The sequence below is a fragment of the Petaurus breviceps genome, unplaced genomic scaffold (assembly GCF_028583685.1).
Source record: "Petaurus breviceps papuanus isolate PSGF00001 unplaced genomic scaffold, PetGlider_PUasm1.0 173, whole genome shotgun sequence".
In the NCBI taxonomy this organism is placed as follows: Eukaryota; Metazoa; Chordata; class Mammalia; order Diprotodontia; family Petauridae; genus Petaurus; species Petaurus breviceps.
Genome location: NW_027185759.1, coordinates 38421657 through 38431796, shown reverse-complemented (window position 1 = coordinate 38431796; position 10140 = coordinate 38421657). Strand labels below are relative to the sequence as shown.

Sequence of the window (10140 nt, the reverse complement as noted above, 5' to 3'; positions counted from 1 at the left end):
GAGAGAGAGAGAGAGAGAGAGAGAGAGAGAGAGAGAGAGAAGCAAGAAACCTGAATCTCTAATTCATGGCACTGTTTCATATTCAGCAAAGTCTCCTCTATATTTAACATTCTTCCTCCTTCTTGCCCCCAAGCCCAACTCAAAAGAAAAGAGCTCCATGATGGGACCCTAGTTTTGTATGAAAACTAAAACGAGCCTGTGATCACTTTGGACACTTCTCCCAAGACAGGACTCTTTCTATCAATAAAACCTCCAAACCCTATGATCAGTGGTAACTGAAGAAAAAGCTTTCCTCATGCTCCTCTTTCCCAAAACCCTTTCTCTCTTTTTCCCGCCTAATCTAATGGTCAATTTGATAATCTCTAATCTTATACTATCATTTGTAATAATGGAGACCACACAGACAGAGTTATAAGTAGGTAGAGCCAACAGATGTCTTCCCCAGAGCATAAAACTCAGGGAAGAGTGTGCATATTTCCAACCCAGAGTGATCCCATGGCCAGCATTTTCAATCCTGTGCCTCATAGTCCTACATCTGTAGTTCTGCTCCTTCACTCAGTCTCACCTTCATCCCTCAGGATCCCATTTCCATAAAGCTCCCCTACCAGGCAAATCCATCTTTTCCCTAATACCACATGGGTGTAGGATTATAGGAGCATAAATTTAGAATTGGATGTGACCTTAGAGTTCATCTAGTTCAACCTTAATATTTTACAGATGGGGAAACTGAGGTCCAAAAAGTAAAGTGACTTCTCCAGTGTTCATATAGGTTGTAAATGGTAGAGCCAGAATTCAAACTCAAGTTGATTAGCTACAGATCCAAAGCCATTGAGATTTCTCTGTGCTTCAGTCTCTCCCTCTCTCTGTGACTGAGAATGTAAAATGAAGAAGTTAGGCTAGAATGTCTCCAGCGTCCTTTCTAGCCCCAAATCTATAACCTTCAGACTTATATGACCTAAGACGTTAGACATTTTCCCCACAGCTTCTCTCCGGTATGAAGATTCGCTGAAAATGAAAGCCTGGGCTATGATGACCAAGAAAGAAAGGTTCTGGCGGCGGGCCTGATGGCAGTCTGTATGTCTGTCATCCAAGGGCCAGGCTAGCAGTTTGGAGAGGCTTGTCACCAGCTGGGTAACAGATGGCAAATGTTTTGGCTACAGAAATTCTTAAAGGATGACTGTGAGTTCATAGAAGGGTTGCACTCTATATTATTGGAGGAAATAAACTGATAGGTGTTCCCAATATAAATGTATGTATGTTTGTGTGAATGTGTGTGTTTGTATACTAATAAAAACACATATATACACATATATATCAAGAAGTAGATATAAATATGTATGTATGTATGTATGTATGAGTAAGAGCATGTAGATTCTTAGATAGATAGATAGATAAAGAGGTGGATGTATATACATATACATATATACCCACAATTGTATAGTCATGCTAGTAATTATATATCTATTTATACACACATCTATACCTGTGAGTGAGTGTGTGTGTGTGTGTGTGTGTGTGTGTGTGAATAAAGATCAAGGCTAAGGGGAGTTGGGGAAGAATGGCTTTCTCCCAGTAGCCTCTACCATGACCATGAGCCCCTATACCTCTTATATCTACCCCTTCCTACATTGGTAAAAGAAGGGAATTATGAAGGGTAAAAGCAAAAACAATAAAAGTGGACATTTCAATATCATTCAAAAAGTACTTCTGATGCATTATCACATTTGAACCTCACTACAACTCAATAAATATTGGACTGATGGAGGCAAATTGAAACAATTTTAAGGAGGCATATGATGCTAAGAATCCCTCAATAAACAGTAACTTAAATGTTGGCACCCTAATGTTGAGATGTACTCCTAAGACCAGTGAGTTACAATATTACTACAGGCTCTGAATCATATCAATTGACGTTCTCCCTAAAAATTAAATGACAAGACAAAAGGAAATAGATGGTAAATGGAAAGGTGTCTCCAACACTCTCCCTGGCAAAGCTAATAAAGGTATTGGCAGCATGAATCTTATCCTTATCCAAAGGCATAATAAACTTTGTCATCTCATAATGCAGTGCTCATAATGTATTTACAAAGAAGACCACCTTGTCTGACCCAGGGATTGAATTGGGCACATACCCCAAGGAGATAAAAGACAATGAAAGGTTTCCTGCTATAGTATATGACACAATATAAGAATTAAATAGTTGTTTGTATATGTATATATATACATATATGTACATATTTGTATACAAATAGATATATAGATGCATACATACATATATATGGTTTATGTGTGTGTGTATACTTAGAGGCACTTATTTCAATTGCAAAAACCTAAAACAAAGTGGAACCACTAATAGGAGAATAACTGAACAAATTGTATTGTGTGAATGTAACAAAATATAAGTCCGCTATAAGAAATGACAGTTATGACAAATTCAGAGAAGCATGAGAAGACTTGAATGAAGTAGAGTGAAGTAAGCAGAATCAGGAGAACATGAACAGCAAATATAAATAAAAAGCATGTAGACTTTCCAATCCACCCTGTTGCTAAACCACACACACACACACACACACACACACACACACACACACACACACACATACATGCACCCCGATCTGTTGCCTTCCCAAATTAGAATGTGAGTTCCTTGGGATGAAGGACTTTTTCATATTTTATTTGTATCCTCAGTACTTAGCACAGTGCTCAGCATATAATTAGCACTTAATAGATTCTTTGCCATTCATTCATTCATAAAAGGAAATGACTAATTATTACTGGGAAATCAGTTTCAGATGACCTTTCTGTGTACAATTAAGCCATCAATTTGTCAAAGCAAATATCAAAATTGGATTAGAATTAAGAGTAAAACTGAGAACATATGATATGCCGTGTAATTAAAATACCCCAACCTAAACTATTTAAAGAGTCAGTGAGGCAAAATAGATAGGGGGATTTGGGCTCAGGAAAAACCTAAGCTTGAATCCTATCTACAACAATTGCTAGATATGTGATCAAATCAGGCAAACTTTCTGAGCCTCAGTCTTCTTATGTCTAAAAATCAGGGTGATGTATCCATGGTACCTATCTCATAAAGTCATTGTAAACCTGAAATAACATTTTAAATGCTTTATAATCTTTAAAGTGCTTTATAAATACTGTTATTCTCATACTTGAGAAAACCCTTGAATAAAACAATGAGCCATGGATAAACGAACAAACATGGAAAAATCCTTCATCATTCCTTAGGGAAGTGTAACCAATGAAAACCAATCACTACAATAAAGAGGCCAAGAGGGTAAAAAACCACTCTGTCAGCTAATGCTTCTCTCCCTGCCAAAGGGAGAGGTGTGGCAGTTAAGAATAATATCAGGGTATAATATAAATTCATTTTTAAAATTGTGTGGTGGAGGACAAAAGTAGTATTGTGTAGTGGGTAGAGATGGTGCGGAGTCAGGTAAGCAGAGTTCAAGTCACAGCTCTGATACACAGCATATGTTTGAATTTAGACAAGTCAGTTCATTTCTTTGTGTTCCCAAACAACTCTCTAAAATCAATTGTAGAGCAGTTGCTGATCTACAGTGGGGAGAAGGGTCAATAAAGGACATGGACTTTAGATACTGGAAGTTCTCTATACTAAAATAAATCAGTTTGGGACCAAAAAAAAAGGAAGAATGAATGATGATTATGAGCAGCATCATTTAATAAACGGTCAGCAGTGGGGGGGAGGAGGGGAGCCCACAAAAAGCTTGGCAAGAGATTCAATCAAGTTGGATCATCTGAGAACATTTAAGGATGAATTTGGAAGGTCTACCAAAAGATGAAAAATAAAGATTTTAATAACAAACTATTTCTCCTTCCATGACAGCAGAACCAACACATTTGGATTATAACATCACAGTCCTGAATATTCTGTTTGAAGACATATCAATGACACTTAATAGGACAAATATGTGAAAAACAGTTTTACCAGAAACAATTATACACACAGGAAGTCCTTACTGAAAACAATCAATTTTTTATGGTGTTGAGAGATGAGTTGATGAGTTACCAAGATATTTGAAGGAGGAGAGGGTAGCAAATGCTTGGAAAATACCACAGATGTTTTTTAAGAATAAAATAAGGCCAATTGAAAAAACATCATGGTCAGTCAATCAGCAAATCAGCATTTATTAAGTTCATACTATAAGAATACTTGGGATACAAAGAAAGACAAGGAAAAAAAGTCCCTGCTTTCAAGGATCTTACAGTCTAATGTGGAAGACGACACATAGAGTGATAATGACTTTTCTGTCGTCTGATTGCCTAAATAGCTAAGCTCAGAGAAGCTCACCACTCTATTAGCTTCAGGTTAAACGAGTTCTTAATTAATAAAAACTCATGAAGACCTTCTGCCAAGTCATACAGGGGCTCTGCTCTAGACAGGGGTCAGGGACCAATGCTATCTATATCACAGGTCCTTGGATGATTAAAGCAGAGATAAAAAGTCAAACTTTTTTTTTTCCTCTGAAAACAATTTCCTTCAAATGTGAGGGGTTAGGGAGGAAGAGTTGTAGTGGAGATTAATGTGATCAATGAACACAAACAAACCAGATAATTCTAGGTTTAAAAAGAAATAAGTCTATAGCCTTAGGGATCTGGGTTTGTGGTGTAAGCAAAACAGATGACTGTGGACATCAAAAGAACTAAGTCCCTGGCAGACTTTCTCCTCACTTTGAAGTATACAGATGCAGCCACCTTATCACTAGGGACTTACCATTTCTCATACCATGATAAACTGATTTAAATGACCTGGCCTCTGTCCCTCTCCCATAGATGTCTCAAATGGAAGGCTCAGCTCGATTCATCTTGGAGACCCAAGAGGTAGAAGGGTCCTAGACCTGGGGTCAGGAGACCTGGGTTTCAGTCCCAGATCTGGCACTTACTCTATGAGCCTGAGCAAATTGATTAACCTTTCTTGGTCTCAGTTTCCTCATCTGAGAAAATAGGAATAATAAGGCTTAAACTGCCTGTCTTGTGAAGTTGTTATCCATGAATCAACAAGTATTTATTCACCACTTTCTATGTACCAGGCACTGTTTTAGGTGCTAGGGCTAAATGAAAAAACAAATAGCCCCTGACCTCTAGGAATTGGCATTCTGTTATTGAAAACTGCTTACTTTATACATTTCCTCTTTCCTCCTCCTCCTCCTCTTTCTCCTCCTCTTTCTTCCTCTTTCCTTCCCCTCCTCCTCTTCCTTCCTCCTTCCTTCTCCTCCTCCTCCTTCTTCTCCCTTCTCTTCCTCCTCCACCTTCTATGAACTACTCTGTTGCTACCAAAACAAATCTTTGCTCAAACCTCTTTTTGATATGTAGGTTTATTTTACTTTACTCTACTTCTTTATTACCAGTTACATCTTCAATGACATAGAACAAGTTAAAAGGTCATGACAGTCAAGCAAAAAGAAAGAAAACGACATCAATGAAACATTTTTAAAATACCCAGGAGAGAGCAGGGGCAAATTCAGAAAGGGCCAAAACTAACAAGGAATTTCATGGTTTAATTTTTTTAAATAAATTTAAAACTGCTTTTTTAAGTTAAATATTCAATAATGTAGACATATTAATTTTATGGCATTTTCTTAATAAACTATTGTAAATTATCTTGCATTCACAATTGGGTTAGGACAAGACTTTTTTTCCCCACAAAGTTACAACAAGTAATCAGAGTGTATTGCTAATTTTTTTGATATGAAGTTAATTTTGCAAAATTGAATCTTAACTTTGTCTAGAGTCATAGACTATCCTACCAGGAAAGGACCTTGGGGTTCATCTGACCTAGTACAGCCATTTCATTGATGGGAAAGCTCTGAATGAGAGAGATTTCCATGGTGTGGTGTACTATGAGACAGTCAAAAAATTAGGACCAGACAACTGAGTTTAGGGATTGTGTTAAGACACAACTATGTTTAGTTTCCCTCTCTTTCTCTAGCCTCTAACTTACTTTAAGAAACTACCCCAACAAAAAATTAAGCAATGACATATTAAATAACTATCTCAATACATAAAACCACAAAAGTGTTTGAAAGTCATGAAGGTTTTTATAGTAATAATGATCCAGAATATTAAAAGTCTTAGAATATTTGCTAGACAGGCTTACAAGAATTCCCTCATCAACTAATCTGAGTTTTAGACATTGATAATAATAATAATGAATTTAAAAATAACAATAATAACAACGATTGTGATTTCATTTTAAAGTAGATCATGACTTTCCAACATCGGCACTTAGCAGAGTTATTTGTAGCTGCCCCAGCTCTAAGACACCCATCATGATACGTCATTGCTGTGTCATCTTCCTGAATTGTTGAGCTTTTCATTACACCAGATCCCAGGAGATGAAATATTGATGGGAAAATGATGAGGATTTTATGAAACAACAAGCCATCAGAAGTCTGAGCAGATTATATTTAAAACAGAGGAACGGCATAATGTGCCTTCCTATTTATCATACCACTTTCCTTGCAGATAATTATCATTTGTCATTCAAGTTTATTTGAAAAGGAAATCTGATTTTATAAAAAGATTGACAGAGTTAAATCAAAAGCCTTTAACAGGCACTTAATGAATTCCCCCCACTGATGTTTACATTCCGAGGCCATCTATTTGTAGATCAGCTGTCACTCGTTCCCAATATGTACCATTTCTTTCAGCAACATTAGTTGCAGTGCTCCATGAATCAGGCAATTTCACAATAACCTTTCCCAGAAGTGTAGCCAGCATCCATCGTTCCAATGACATGGATTTCAGGGCTAATCCACATTTTAAATTACAGCTGTCTCAAGTCAGGAACGAAGGGGAGAGAAGCAGCTGGTGGACAAACCACCCACCACTAAAGCCAATTGACGGATTTGTTTGGCTGTAATATTAGAGCTGATTTTTTGAAGCCTCAAAGCAAGAGATTCATATTTTCACAAACTCAGTGACACATAAGCCAATGGTACTTTTTGTCACTTGAGTTAAAAGGATGACTTTACCAAGGCTTAGGGTCTCTAGTGCTTTGAATTCTTCCTAATAGAGAGAAATAATCCCTAATGAGTACTTGTAAGCTTGGTTCTGAAATGCTCTTCATTGGAAATGTTTTGTGTGGTTGTGTCATAATAAATAATCTACCATGTCAATGTTTGGTCTCATTCAAATGGGTTTTCTCATGATCATAATTTTTTTTATTCCATCAGTGCATCTGTTCGCCCAGATTTTCCTTTGTTTTGCTGTTGTTCAGTTGTGGCTGACTCTTCATGACCCCGTTTGGAGTTTTCTTGGCAAAGATATTAGAGTGGATTGCTATTTCCTTCTCCAGCTCATTCTACAAATAAGTAATGGAGGCAAACAGGGTTAAGTGACTTGGCCAAGGTCACACAGTTAATAAGTGTCTGAGGCCAGATTTGAACTCAAGAAGATGAGTCTTACTCCAGGCCCAGCACTCTATCTACTGTGCCACCTAGCTGCCTAAGATTTACCTGGTTTGCCTAATTTAGATGTCAACAACCTTCCCCACGAGAGGCAATATTGACTCAAAAAATCCTGAAGACTGGGATTCAAATCCTACCCTTGTCACATAATGACTCTGTGACCCTTGGCAAGCCACTTGACATCTCAAGGAGCCAGATAACTTTTTAAGACTACAAGTTATAGAAGAGATAATTCTCTAGATAGGAAAAGCTATGTTGGGGAATGAGAGATATTAAAAAAGGTATTAATATAAAATCTTTTAAATTAAGATCAATTAATTAAATTAATTAATTAATTAAGATTAATTAATGCTAAACATCATTTCTTAGAAAGTTCTTTTTTTTAAATCCATGCAAATTACAAAGGAATTGCTGATCTTCATGGATAGAAGTTGTTTTCCAGACTGGGATATCCACACATCAATGAAATCATAGATTTAAGAGGGGAAAAAAACCTTACCTGGTAAAATAGAGGTAGGGACAGTAGCAGGGTGGGGAAAAGGACTCATATGAGTAGTCACTTCTGTCAAAACCATCCCAAGAAGTTTGACTTCCTCACAGTACATGATAATTTCCTTTAGAGCAGGGGATAGGATTCCCAATTTATCTCTATCACCCATTGGGTTCAAGTTTGCACCTACCATGTTATAGAATAATTCATTCAATCATTAGCTTAATGGGCATTGCAAGGTTCCTTTGCTGGGTTCCATGTATACAAAGACCACAAAAACAGTCCCTGACTTCAAAGAGTTTCCATTCTGCTAGGATGATATAACAAGTGTAAAGACAAGTAAGTAATAAATAATCTGGGGCAAGACAGAGAATGCAGTTAAGTACTGATTGATGTGAATAATGAAACCTTTGAAGTAGTCACATGTATTCAAATTCACAGTATTCAGATTTATAATTATATAAAATATGGTCATTGTTCATCCTTCATTCTTAAAGATGACCAGTGACCATTAATTCTGGACCATGGAATTAGAGGAATAACAAATGGCCTTCTGTAGGTGATAGCACTTGAACTGGAGCCTGGAAAGAGCTAGGAATTCTAAAAGGGGTAGGGGAAGGAGAAAACTCCCGGCATGGGGGACAGCCTGGGTAAAGGGATAGAGATGAGGGATGGACTGGGAAGTGTGAAGAACAATAGGGAGACCAGTGATTGAATAGAAAATGAATGTAGGGAAGTAATGGAGAGGAGGAAAGCCTGAATAACTAGAAACTACTGAATGACCACCCCCTTTTGTGTTGGAATGATCAGAAAAAGACCAAAATTGAGGACCCTCAAATACTATCCATGGTCCCCCTCTTTCCTGGGCCAAAATGCAGCTCATCAGTGCCCTCTTGCCTGAAAAGAGAGGGGTGAGTCTACTCAGTGTATTAAATAAAATAATCCTAGGCCAAGAGAATATTTAATAGGCTAGCTGAACGAATAAGCCTTTCTCTTGTCCAGTTGCTTTGATTCTCTGAGCTGGCAGGTCAGTTAGTACAGACTGTACTAGGTCTGCTGGACCACTTATGATCCAGGTTAAGAGAAAGTTTCAGATGTGTGAAGTCCAGGCAAAAGGACCCACATGCAAAGGGCTTCTACTCCACTTGATACACATTGTGGGGCTGGGAGGTGTAAGGGCAGGAGAGGGTCACATTCAGATGACTTCACAATGAAAGAATCTCATGTTTACAAAAAGTCATTCAGATAGAGGTATCCTGAAACCTCCTGGTTCATTAGAAATTCCTAGCTCTCAGGAGGACCTGAGTTCAAATCCAGGCTCAGATACTTGACACACTTACTAGCCATGTGACTTTGGGCAAGTCACTTAACCCCAATTGCCCGCAAAAAAAAAGAAAGAAAGAAATTCCCAGCTCTCTTAATAGTAATAATGACTTCCTTTTATATAGCATTATATAAGTAATGCCTGACAACCCTCAAAATGACCCAGTGAAATAGATGGTATTATTATCCACATTTTACACAATAGGGAAATTGAGGGCTCAGAGGCATGAAAGGACTTACCCAGGGTCAGACAGCAAAAATATAGTTGAACCATACTTCAGCAGAAAGAGCACAGTCTCTGAAATCTGAGGACCCGAGTTCAAATGTCACCTCTGATGTTTATTACCTATATAATTTTATGTATTATACATATTTTTCTATGTATAAGTACACAGGGAATACAGTTTGAAAATAAAAACTATGAAATAAGCTTATGATCTGACAAGTCACAAACTCTGGGCCCCAGTTCCCTCAATGCTTCACGATGGGGTTAATAGACATGGCGTCTGGGGTCTCTTCCAGCCCTGCATCTTTGATCCTAACAATTGGAGGCAGGATTCAAATGTTTATCTTGATTCCATGACCTGTGCACCATCCCTTAGGCTACATGGCCTCTCCTTTTGGGCCTTGGGTTTCTCCGGGTTACAAAGACCAAGAACCCCTCCTGGATTTAGTTGGATCCTTCCTTCTAAGCTTGGTGGTCCCAAGGTGCCCTGTTTCTGTCACAGCTGGCCAATGTCTGTCAGACCTGGAGGTGATGACCAGGCAAATACTCTGACAAAAGGATCATTTTTCATCCACTAATTCACTTGAAACCCTATCTGCTGCAGCCTCATAGCTTCAATCGATTGGATGTTAAATACTGTCACATTTAGCATG

The 10140-nt window shown here is 37.9% G+C and overlaps 1 long non-coding RNA gene across 1 annotated transcript in view; it reads right to left on the bottom strand.

Moving 5' to 3' along the window:
• LOC138157898 (uncharacterized) overlaps nucleotides 1–10140 on the bottom strand; it is a 43322-nt gene that overhangs the window by 1533 nt on the left and 31649 nt on the right. The gene's annotated exons all lie outside the window — the stretch shown is intronic.